Source organism: Notothenia coriiceps, unplaced genomic scaffold, assembly GCF_000735185.1.
Source record: "Notothenia coriiceps isolate Sejong01 unplaced genomic scaffold, NC01 NC01_scaffold00000497, whole genome shotgun sequence".
Lineage (NCBI taxonomy): Eukaryota > Metazoa > Chordata > Actinopteri > Perciformes > Nototheniidae > Notothenia > Notothenia coriiceps.
In genome coordinates, this window is record NW_011333198.1 from 358,665 (window position 1) to 368,686 (window position 10,022).

Here is a 10,022-nt window from a genome sequence, read left to right on the forward strand (position 1 = left end):
TGTGTGGGAGAGAGAATAAATAAGACAGCCCAATATTTAAAAAAAAAATCTATTATTTTTCGCGACTTTCCCCATGTTTCGCAACTTCTCGCAATTTCAACGCATAAAATCACATAAAAACCCTGCATGTTTAATCGCATAATCAAGGATTTTAGCCCGCATAATCAAGGATTTTTGGCCGCGTTTTTCTGGAGAGTCTAGACAATGACAACATAAAGTTAAGTCCAACTATGAAGAGTGTACGCCTACAAGCATGGTCTGCCCTTAAAACTACTGTATTAATTGAAATCTATAAAATTACATTCAATTTTGAAAACATAAGTGCTAATGATTATGGCTAAATGCAGTACACTATGAGTGGTGCAATCATAACGGTCAACTAATTGAGTGTGGTACGCTGGACACTTCTCTCACTCGACAACCAGCATATTGGCTACATAACTAAAGTAGCACAGCCAGTAAGGAGAGATCCAACAAACTCACGCAATATCCTAAAAATACAATTATTCGTGAGGTTTCTTTTCACTATTTAATAAGTGCAACCATACTAGTGTCAAAAAGAAGCCATCATCACATTTCTAATTGGTTGATCAATAACGCTTTTAGATAACCAACAGCAAAGATTGTCATTCCTGCTAAGGGGCAGCAATGTGGTCAGGAAATGCTTATTCATAGTCTTATGTTAGTGTCAGGCCTATTATTAGAATTCCCCCCTTTAGTTTAGTTAGTTGCAAACTCAACTAGACACTTCATCCCCAAGAGCCCATCCCGGTGTTCAACTTTGGAGTTTTCCTGTGTATCCTACCAGGAATTTGCACTACCTTTACAGTTTTAACATCAAACAGCTATAAGCATTCCGTCTTTCGTGAATATAAGATGTATCTATCTATTGTTGTGCCAAGGCAATTAGTGCTGTGAAAATGTGCAAAGTTAACTACCTTTAACATGTGAAGTGTTATAGTAGGCTACCAGTTATCCCATCTCCATCATGTCTTCCTTTAACAAAAACCCAAGTTATGCCATATTCAACCATCTGCTGCTTTGAGGTTCTCTTCTTAAGAGAAAAGCTTTCAATTCTGTTTACTACTAATCCTCTTACTATTTCACAAAATACATATTTGAACCTCAGAAAACCTGATAATGATTCTCTTCAACAGGCACTGAAAGAAGCCACTTGACCACTGGTGAAATGAAAGCAAATATTTTCTCCTTTTGCATTGCTTTCATGTGCTGACCAATTTCCATGAACTTGAGGATTATGAAGTGCAGTAAATTGTGTATGTATTGTAAGCCGGGGGTGCTAAATTGTGTTAAGTTTCATAGAAGGGGGATGCTTATGTGTTTACGCTCACATAAGCTACATCAGGTTACTTCATGACTATTTCATAGGTTTCCTTGGGTCACAGTCTTCAAAGGTGAATACACATTTTATTAAGACAGTGATTCTATAACCATGAGCTCACTGAAACAGTTCAGTCTTGTTTTATGTCAATCAACATCAATAATGCATACCATAACAGGCAGCTAGCCAACAAAGGTTTAGTCTTATTTGATGGAAACAAACTCTGGGAATGTTTCAATTGAACAGGAGTGTACTTGAATAGACTGTCCTGGAGCACAGATGTACAAGTCATCCTATTTGAGTTACTGACACGCAGATGGAAGGTCACAACATAACAACCATAGGAAGGTTTTGTCTTTTTAAGTCTAGATCATCACACAAGCAAAGCCTTTTCATTACGTTGCCTCGGTGCAGGCTTGTGTTTAACTGTATGTATTTTATATCATAACATGCAGGGAATAAGCTTTAGTCCAAGGTATTTATGAAATGTTGATTTCTGATGGTCACTGATGAGGAAAGAAAACTGTTCCTACCATTGAAAAAACCTTAAAGGTCCCATGTCATGGCCATTTCTACTGGTCATAATTCCATTGTTGAGGTCTACTAGAATAGATTTTTATTGTGCAATTTTCCAAACTCACATTGGTTTCTCATACAGCATCTCTGTATAGTATGTGTATTCACTCTCTGTCCTAAACGGCTTGTTGGAGCTCCTGCCCCCCCCCTGTGAGCCCACTCTGTTCTGATGAGTCCACCACCGTTACAGCGGAACATCAGTGATTCCGTGTTACAATGGCGTTAGCAACCAGAAAATGACACCAGCAATGACAAACAGATGAGAATGCTGCGTGGGGTCTGGGTGCCGTGTTGGCGGGACGTTGCACGGCTCGCTGCTGTGAGGAGCGGACAGTGTGAGCTGGGTTAATTTCCGGCTTGCTGCGTGGGGTCTGTGAGACAGCGAGACATCGCGAATGGACGTGGGAAGGGGGGGGATTCTGAGGGGGCTGCAGCACCCCCATCTGCGAGGCTCCACTAGCTATTTCTTCAGAACAATTAGCATTTCTTTGACACAACAAAGCTTCAGGCATTCATACATTTATTGACGTATTTTAAGTCATAGAACAAAACGTGCAAATCTCGTCAGCTCGTGGTAACCAAAAACCTTATTTCAGGCTTCTAACAACAAATATGTTCGAAAACCATTGACCTTGATACGAAGGAACCAGAAGTGGTATAATGCCAATTCTTTCCTGGGTTTTAGGACTCATTACTGCACCCCTATATGACAGAAGACTTTTTAAGAGAAACATTGAACTCAACAGAGAAAATCGAATTTGCTTGCAGTGGTTATTTTACTTCAGATGTTTGCTAAACACCTTGCAGTTGTATGAAGGTAGGAAAAGACTATTGAGTGGATCAAGCTTTTGGCTATTGGGCAACTGACGGGATTGACCAGAAGAAGACCACTGTTATACATTCTCCTTACCCAACATGGTGGTTCCTGTATCCAATACTCAAGTCTTTTAATAAAAACCTCCTTGTATATAGGAGGTGTGTGGCGCAGTGGATAAAGCGTTGGTCGTTGTGTCCCTGGGCAAGACACTTCACCCCAAATTGCTCCTGTGGAGATTGCCCACAGTATTGAGTATGTAAGTTGCTTTGGATAAAAGCGTCTAACAAATGACATGTAATGTATAAACACAGTCCTTTGAAGACAGTTTAGTGTATCTTCGGATGGAGAAATATTTAGGAATGTACTGCCATAACTTTTAAAGATTGACGCGTCAGGACTGCTTCTCGCAACTAGACGTCGGATTCTGATTCTGATTTTTGGCACAACCCATGTAAGCATATTTAGGTGTCTCCAACTAGGTTACAGTGGAGTCAGAGCTGTTTCAAGAATGACCCAGAACTGTACCACATCTCAGTGGGGCATGCTGGGGTGGATGTTGGACTCTGCCAGTTTAAATGACATGCTATAGGGAAGCATTGGTTGTAATATCATGCAATCCAAAGGCCCTACAGAGAACTCTGAGACCCCCCTGAGTGACCATGCTATATTAAATGCAGTGTAAATATGGCCATGTGGAGAATAAACTTATGTTAGGATACATTTTGCATCCAGTAAAAGCTTTTCTTTACTTGGTATGTCAATTGCACTTTTTTAACTGTTCTATGCAGACAAGGGTTCTTGTTATTCAAACTGGTCACATTTACACATTTTAATTGTTTATTTGACAATCAATGGAAAACATATTATGTTTTCTTCAATATCAAAAAACAAGATTCCGGGAGGGGCAGTGAATCACCATTCTTATCTATATGTCCTTGAGGTCCAGGCAAGCATTGTCTCGAGCGACATCTAATTCAACCATAATCTGTCCAGTTATCAGCCAAACAGTCAGGACAGGGCCAGCCAATAACACATCATTACATCACCAGGGCTTGAAGCCAAAGCTTGATAAAGGACACTTCACAAGCCCTTATAAAGCCCCTTTGTTCTTTACACAAAATGGGAACGTTCATAAATGGATCTTCAAAGACCTTTCAAGGCTTCAGCTGGATAGGTGGTAGCTGAAGCCATTCCTTTTTTCACAAATAATAGACTAAAGTGCTCCCACACAACAGTGCCTAGACTATACAGGCTTTACTGATAATCAGTTTCCAGCCCCGCAACGTCCCGCCAACACATCACCCAGACCCCACGCAGCATTGTCATCTGTTTGTCATTACTGGTGTCATTTTCTGGTTGCTAACAAACGCCATTGTAATACATTAACACTGATGTCCAGCTGTAACAGTGGTTGACTAATCAGAACAGAGTGGTCGAGCTGACCAATCAGAATCTGGTTAGTGGGGGGGGCAGGAGCTCCAACAAGCCGTTTAGCACAGAGAGTGAATACACATACTATACAGAGATGCTGCATGAGAAACCAATGTGAGTTTGGAACATTGAACAATGTAAATCTATTCTAGTAGACCTCAACAATGGAATTATGATCAGTAGAAATGGCCATGTCATGGGACCTTTAAAGACTTAATTTCTAAATGTTTCAGGGGCTTAGCAGTCAGACTCCACCTGTCAACACAGACGAATTGTAAGCCAAGTAAACAAAACAAATTAAGCACTGCTTGGCTTACAGCTTGATTTTTGGCTGCTTGAGAAAGACCAATATCAAATACTAGCACATTATCTGTAGTGTTGCATGTTCTTTAAATTATAAACAGATGTTGACTTTCTCAAAGTTCCATTAAAAAGACAAGAGAGAGCCCATCAGTGGAATCAGACCTGTAGGTTTTTTTTCTCCGTAGATCAAGAGGCTTACTTCCAATTAAAATGCCTCAAAATTATTTTTTGCTTAGTTTGTATGTCTCTGTTTACCGATCATAGGGCACTTTATGGTAACGAACATAACTGAATAAAAAATAAATTATTGAACGATCTTGCTTGTCGGCCACAAACATGCTTTAAAAAAAATGATATAGAAGTTGAGCTATTATGACAAATACATTCCAACACAAAGGAAGCATCCCTGCACTGCAGGTCTCCCTTGAAAAAGAGATCTATGATCTCAAGGGACCAATCTGATTAAATAAAGGTTTGAAATGAAATGAAATGAAAGTCCCTAAATGCAGACAACGCCTCATTCCAGTTCAACCGCTATCTTGCAAGCGGTTAAACTACCCAGATTCGTATCTCCTTGAGTATCCTTGCTTTATTAAACATGGTCCTTTGAAGAATGTGGTGGCTCATAACCGTCTTCTGTGTGATATGTTAAAGATTTATTTTGGGTTGAACTGTCAAATTTTTTGGAAAAATACTGAATGTACTCTTCCAATATCAGAGTAGCACATGATAACAAAGGCCCTACGTAGCTGTGTACATGACAGGATGTATGATTACCTAGGAGAGCATCAGGACTGTTTTAGGCATATGATAGCTATGTGATTAACATGATCATTCAGTCACTATGGAGATAGACATGACAAGCATGATCATTTCTGACGTGGTACTTAGCTAATCTGAACGAAGCATAGAATACTGCTTTGAACCGGTATACATGTATCTTGTGACTGTGATACACCCTCTCTTGTATGTAAAGCATATGAAGGACACTGTTCTGGAACTAGTTGTCCCATAAGCTGTATGTGATGACTACTTCCATTCTTGCAAGGATAATAAATACATGTATCCTGATATTGAAGATCAAGCCGGTGACGAGTGATATTTTTCCAACAAAATTAAATTGGGAAAGAAGCTCTGAGATTATCAGGCACTTTCATCCTTCCAGTTATGGAGCAAGGCAAATCTTGATATCCACAAACTAAAGCAGAAAAGACCTGCTTTAGTCCCAAGTGCTTGAATCTGGCTCAACACAAAAAGCACTAAACGCTTCACTTAGAAAGGAATTACTTTTTGGATATTAAAGGGTACTGAGGGTTATCATACATTGTATTTGTTAGGAAGCCAAAATAAGCATATCTCTTTGTCTTTGAAGAAGTAATATACATTATATAATGTAGTGTTTAACAGCGTGATTGAGGTGAAGATGCATCCTTTAAAAACAGTACAGCAGTGTATCTGAGGCTTGCAGCCTATGAATACTGCAGATAGAAGGCAATCAGTGAACACACCAACAACTTACATCACCCGTACACAATGTGAAAACGTGGAAACATGGAAATGAGGACGATGAGTCATTGGCCATTCAAGCCCTCTCTGACAGAGGAGAGAGCAACGTCTGACTGGCAGTAAACGAGGAGAGGATCGATTTTCTTGTCCTGCTTCAACTGAATTCATACACATTAACAAGTAAAAGGCTCCAGGTAACAAATGCAATGCTGTGCATACACTTAGTCCCATGAATTGTAAAGTGGCAGGTATTCAGAGGGGAGTTGTATTCACTGCTCACATGGAGAAAACACCCCACATACTGAAGAGAATTATCTCACCACACACAGATAGATATAATTAGGATGATGAGAAAGGGAAGGCTTTTCATTTAGTCATGCATCGCACTTAGCTCAGAATTGGTCAACGGCTGTCTCTGGCACGTCTTTGTTACAGTGTCAAGGCCTTTTGTATTGGCAGCAACACACAATATTTCAGGCACCTTATATGGATAGTTAGACCCACTGTATCAACACTCTCAGATGAGTAGTACAAGCTTACAAAACACTGTAGAGAACTAATGGAGGTGCTACTCTGTAGAATCTAATTACTTATACAGTGTTTACTTATATTTAGAATCATTTTCCCTCCATTTTGTTAAGAGACTCCACAACTAATCAACAAGTTATTTGAAAGACAAATAATAGACAACAATTTGAAAAATAATGAATTGTTGAATTCATTTTTTGTGTAAAATACAATAGCAGTTTTCTGCCTTTCAAATATGATGATATCCTGCTATTTCAGCAAATGTTTTTGTTATGAACCGACAGAAGATATTGAAAGACATCTTCTTTGCCTCTGAGGTTTTTACTGTTTTTGGTGTGTTTCTATCTTTTATCAGCCCAATCATATTTGCTAAAAGTTGTTACCAGTTATTCCTCTTTGCAATGTTCTCATAATGTAAAGAAAACGACAAATGTATTTCTTAAATGCTTAAATACCTGAACTTTAATCTTCATAAAGTGCTTTATTTTTCTCTTACTGTTTGTGCGGCAGTAGCTCTTTTCACCTAAAACTAGACCCTCCAGAAAAACGCGGGCAAAAATCCTTGATTATGCGGGCTAAATTCCTTGATTATGCGGGCTAAAATCCTTGATTATGCGATTAAACATGCAGGGTTTTTATGTGATTTTATGCGGTGAAATTGCGGGAAGTTAACAAGAAGAATAACAATTTTTTAAAATATTGGGCTGTCTTGTTTATTCTCTCTCACACACAACCTGCCACTAACGTTAAACCCCTTTACTATTCAATTAAACACATTCAATGTTTATTTATTGTAAAAGCAATTGGGCTATTTTAATCTCACACCACCCCCCCCCACACACACACACACACTTCTCCGCCTCATTCTGTTTTCATTTACTCGTTCGTTATCTGACCAGCTTCAACCTTGTAGGCTACTCACTTCGTTTCTTGTAGCCCTCGAAAGGGTTTTGGAGGTTGATCCCTCGGTGAACGGGAGTTGAATGGCTTTCTTGTCCGCAGCAGCAGAAAGCATTTTCGAATGTTTGAATGAATCAAAGTGGGTCGCCACCGTCGATTTTCTCTTATGCTGCAACACACAGTTGCACGGGTTGCAGAATAGTTTCCCCCCACTTTTTGCCCGGTCTTTAGTAGAAATGTTCGTTGGTAAATGAGCTCTATACAGTGTTGTTTACATTCTGTGATGCGCGAGCTGATGACGTCACGTCAAGACGAGTTAACTTTTTTTTCTTCTCAACTTTGTGTGGAAAAATGCGGGGCTTATGCGGCCTTTTGATAAATATGCGGCTTTTTAAAAATCTGCGCCATTTTGCTGATTATGCGGTAAATTCTGCGATCGCAGAATCGCGTTTTTCTGGAGGGTCTGATTAGACCCTCCAGAAAAACGCGGGCAAAAATCCTTGATTATGCGGGCTAAATTCCTTGATTATGCGGGCTAAAATCCTTGATTATGCGATTAAACATGCAGGGTTTTTATGTGATTTTATGCGGTGAAATTGCGGGAAGTTAGGAAATATGCGGAAAGTTGCGAAATATGCTAAATATGCGGGGGAAAAGAATAACAATTTTTTAAAATATTGGGCTGTCTTATTTATTCTCTCTCACACACAGCCTGCCACTAACGTTAAACCCCTTTACTATTCAATTAAACACATTCAATGTTTATTTATTGTAAAAGCAATTGGGCTATTTTAATCTCACACCACCCCCCCCCACACACACACACACACTTCTCCGCCTCATTCTGTTTTCATTTACTCGTTCGTTATCTGACCAGCTTCCATCTTGTAGGCTACTCACTTCGTTTCTGGTAGCCCTCGAAAGGGTTTTGGAGGTTGATCCCTCGGTGAACGGGAGTTGAATGGCTTTCTTGTCCGCAGCAGCAGAAAGCATTTTCGAATGTTTGAATGAATCAAAGTGGGTCGCCACCGTCGATTTTCTCTTATGCTGCAACACACAGTTGCACGGGTTGCAGAATAGTTTCCCCCCACTTTTTGCCCGGTCTTTAGTAGAAATGTTCGTTGGTAAATGAGCTCTATACAGTGTTGTTTACATTCTGTGATGCGCGAGCTGATGACGTCACGTCAAGACGAGTTAACTTTTTTTTCTTCTCAACTTTGTGTGGAAAAATGCGGGGATTATGCGGCCTTTTGATAAATATGCGGCTTTTTAAAAATCTGCGCCATTTGGCTGATTATGCGGTAAATTCTGCGATCGCAGAATCGCGTTTTTCTGGAGGGTCTATAAAACCAGAGCCCAACCTGCTAGGATTGATTAGCTGACCAGCTCTGTTGCTAATGGTCAACCGCTTCGAGAAGTGGCCCTTTGCCCATCACGTACAATGTGCTGGAGCACTAGCCAATAGAAGTGCAAGCATTACATATTAATGTCACTACAATGCGGAAGAAAAAAAAATTGTCAAATGTAGGCATTTAAGGCGGGGGGGAGAGAAATCCCTCCGGAGGGAACTATGGTGTTCTGTAATACAGAGAGTGCCGTTTCTGTAATTTCTAAACAAATAAATCAATTAATTTAAAGTACAGAAGGTTTTAAAGTGCCTCTATATGCTAACACCAGCATGTACATTTCACTTTCACCTCACACTGCATATTTGTTTTGATGTCTTCCCTTAAGTCTCATGCCCCCTCCTGGTTTGGCACACCTCAAAGTTTTACACCGTTGCTTTCGGGCAATTTGTGAAAGCCCATATAGCTTTATTACAAAGTGGGACTTTAATTGCTCCCTATTAAGACCAATAGCTTTGAAGATCACCTCAAGCCCCTGGGAGCTACAGACCCCAATAAATTGTCATGAAACAGTGTGTTCTGATACAAAGACGGCACACACTAACCTGTACTGAAGAGCTGATTTCTGCAGCAAAGCCTCCGGTTATTGGTGCTTCATGACTGATGAGCAGGCGTCCGGTTTTCACCACCGACTGAAAAACAAAAGACAGACACAGATTATTACAGAATGTTCCCTACTTTCATGGTTTAAAGCCCGTAAAATGTATCTGTAAAAATAAAACCGAGAGATTTAGGCACATTTCAGTTCATATTTACCATTTTATCTCAAAGGTGAGCAAAATAGAAAATCATTCAAAAGAAAGTAATTCCTGTACGTGTTCTTCATTACTTCAAGCACTCTAAAGGCCCTGACACACCAGGCCGAAATCGGCCGTTTCCGTTAGTCGGACAAGCGTGCCCTGTCGCCCAAACTCAATTTGGTGTGTCCCGCACAGTCGGCTGTGACACGCCTTATTTGGCCTTTCATGGCCGGCGCACAAATACATCACTCTCATTGGCTGTTCAGCTAGCGAATCAGTGCATGAGAAGCGAAACGGTTGCTTGAGAATGTCTTCCACAAGCAACACTCCAATGGCTGATGGCTCCAGTACATGGATGTATAATAAGAACTGGATACAGCGTGGGAGGCGGGGCCTCATTCATTCCTATGAGAGTTGCTCGTTGGCGCATGATGATAAAATGGCCCAACTTTTGAGAGAGCGAAACGTCACAG

At 40.3% G+C, this 10,022-nt stretch overlaps 1 long non-coding RNA gene across 1 annotated transcript in view; it reads right to left on the reverse strand.

Moving 5' to 3' along the window:
- LOC104955179 (uncharacterized) overlaps positions 1-9,451 on the reverse strand; it is a 17,123-nt gene extending 7,672 nt beyond the window's left edge. Inside the window, exon 1 of the long non-coding RNA XR_799431.1 lies at positions 9,355-9,451. This is a non-coding gene — a long non-coding RNA (uncharacterized lncRNA). The remainder of the gene's footprint in view (positions 1-9,354) is intronic.
- Between the last annotated feature and the right edge of the window lie 571 nt (positions 9,452-10,022).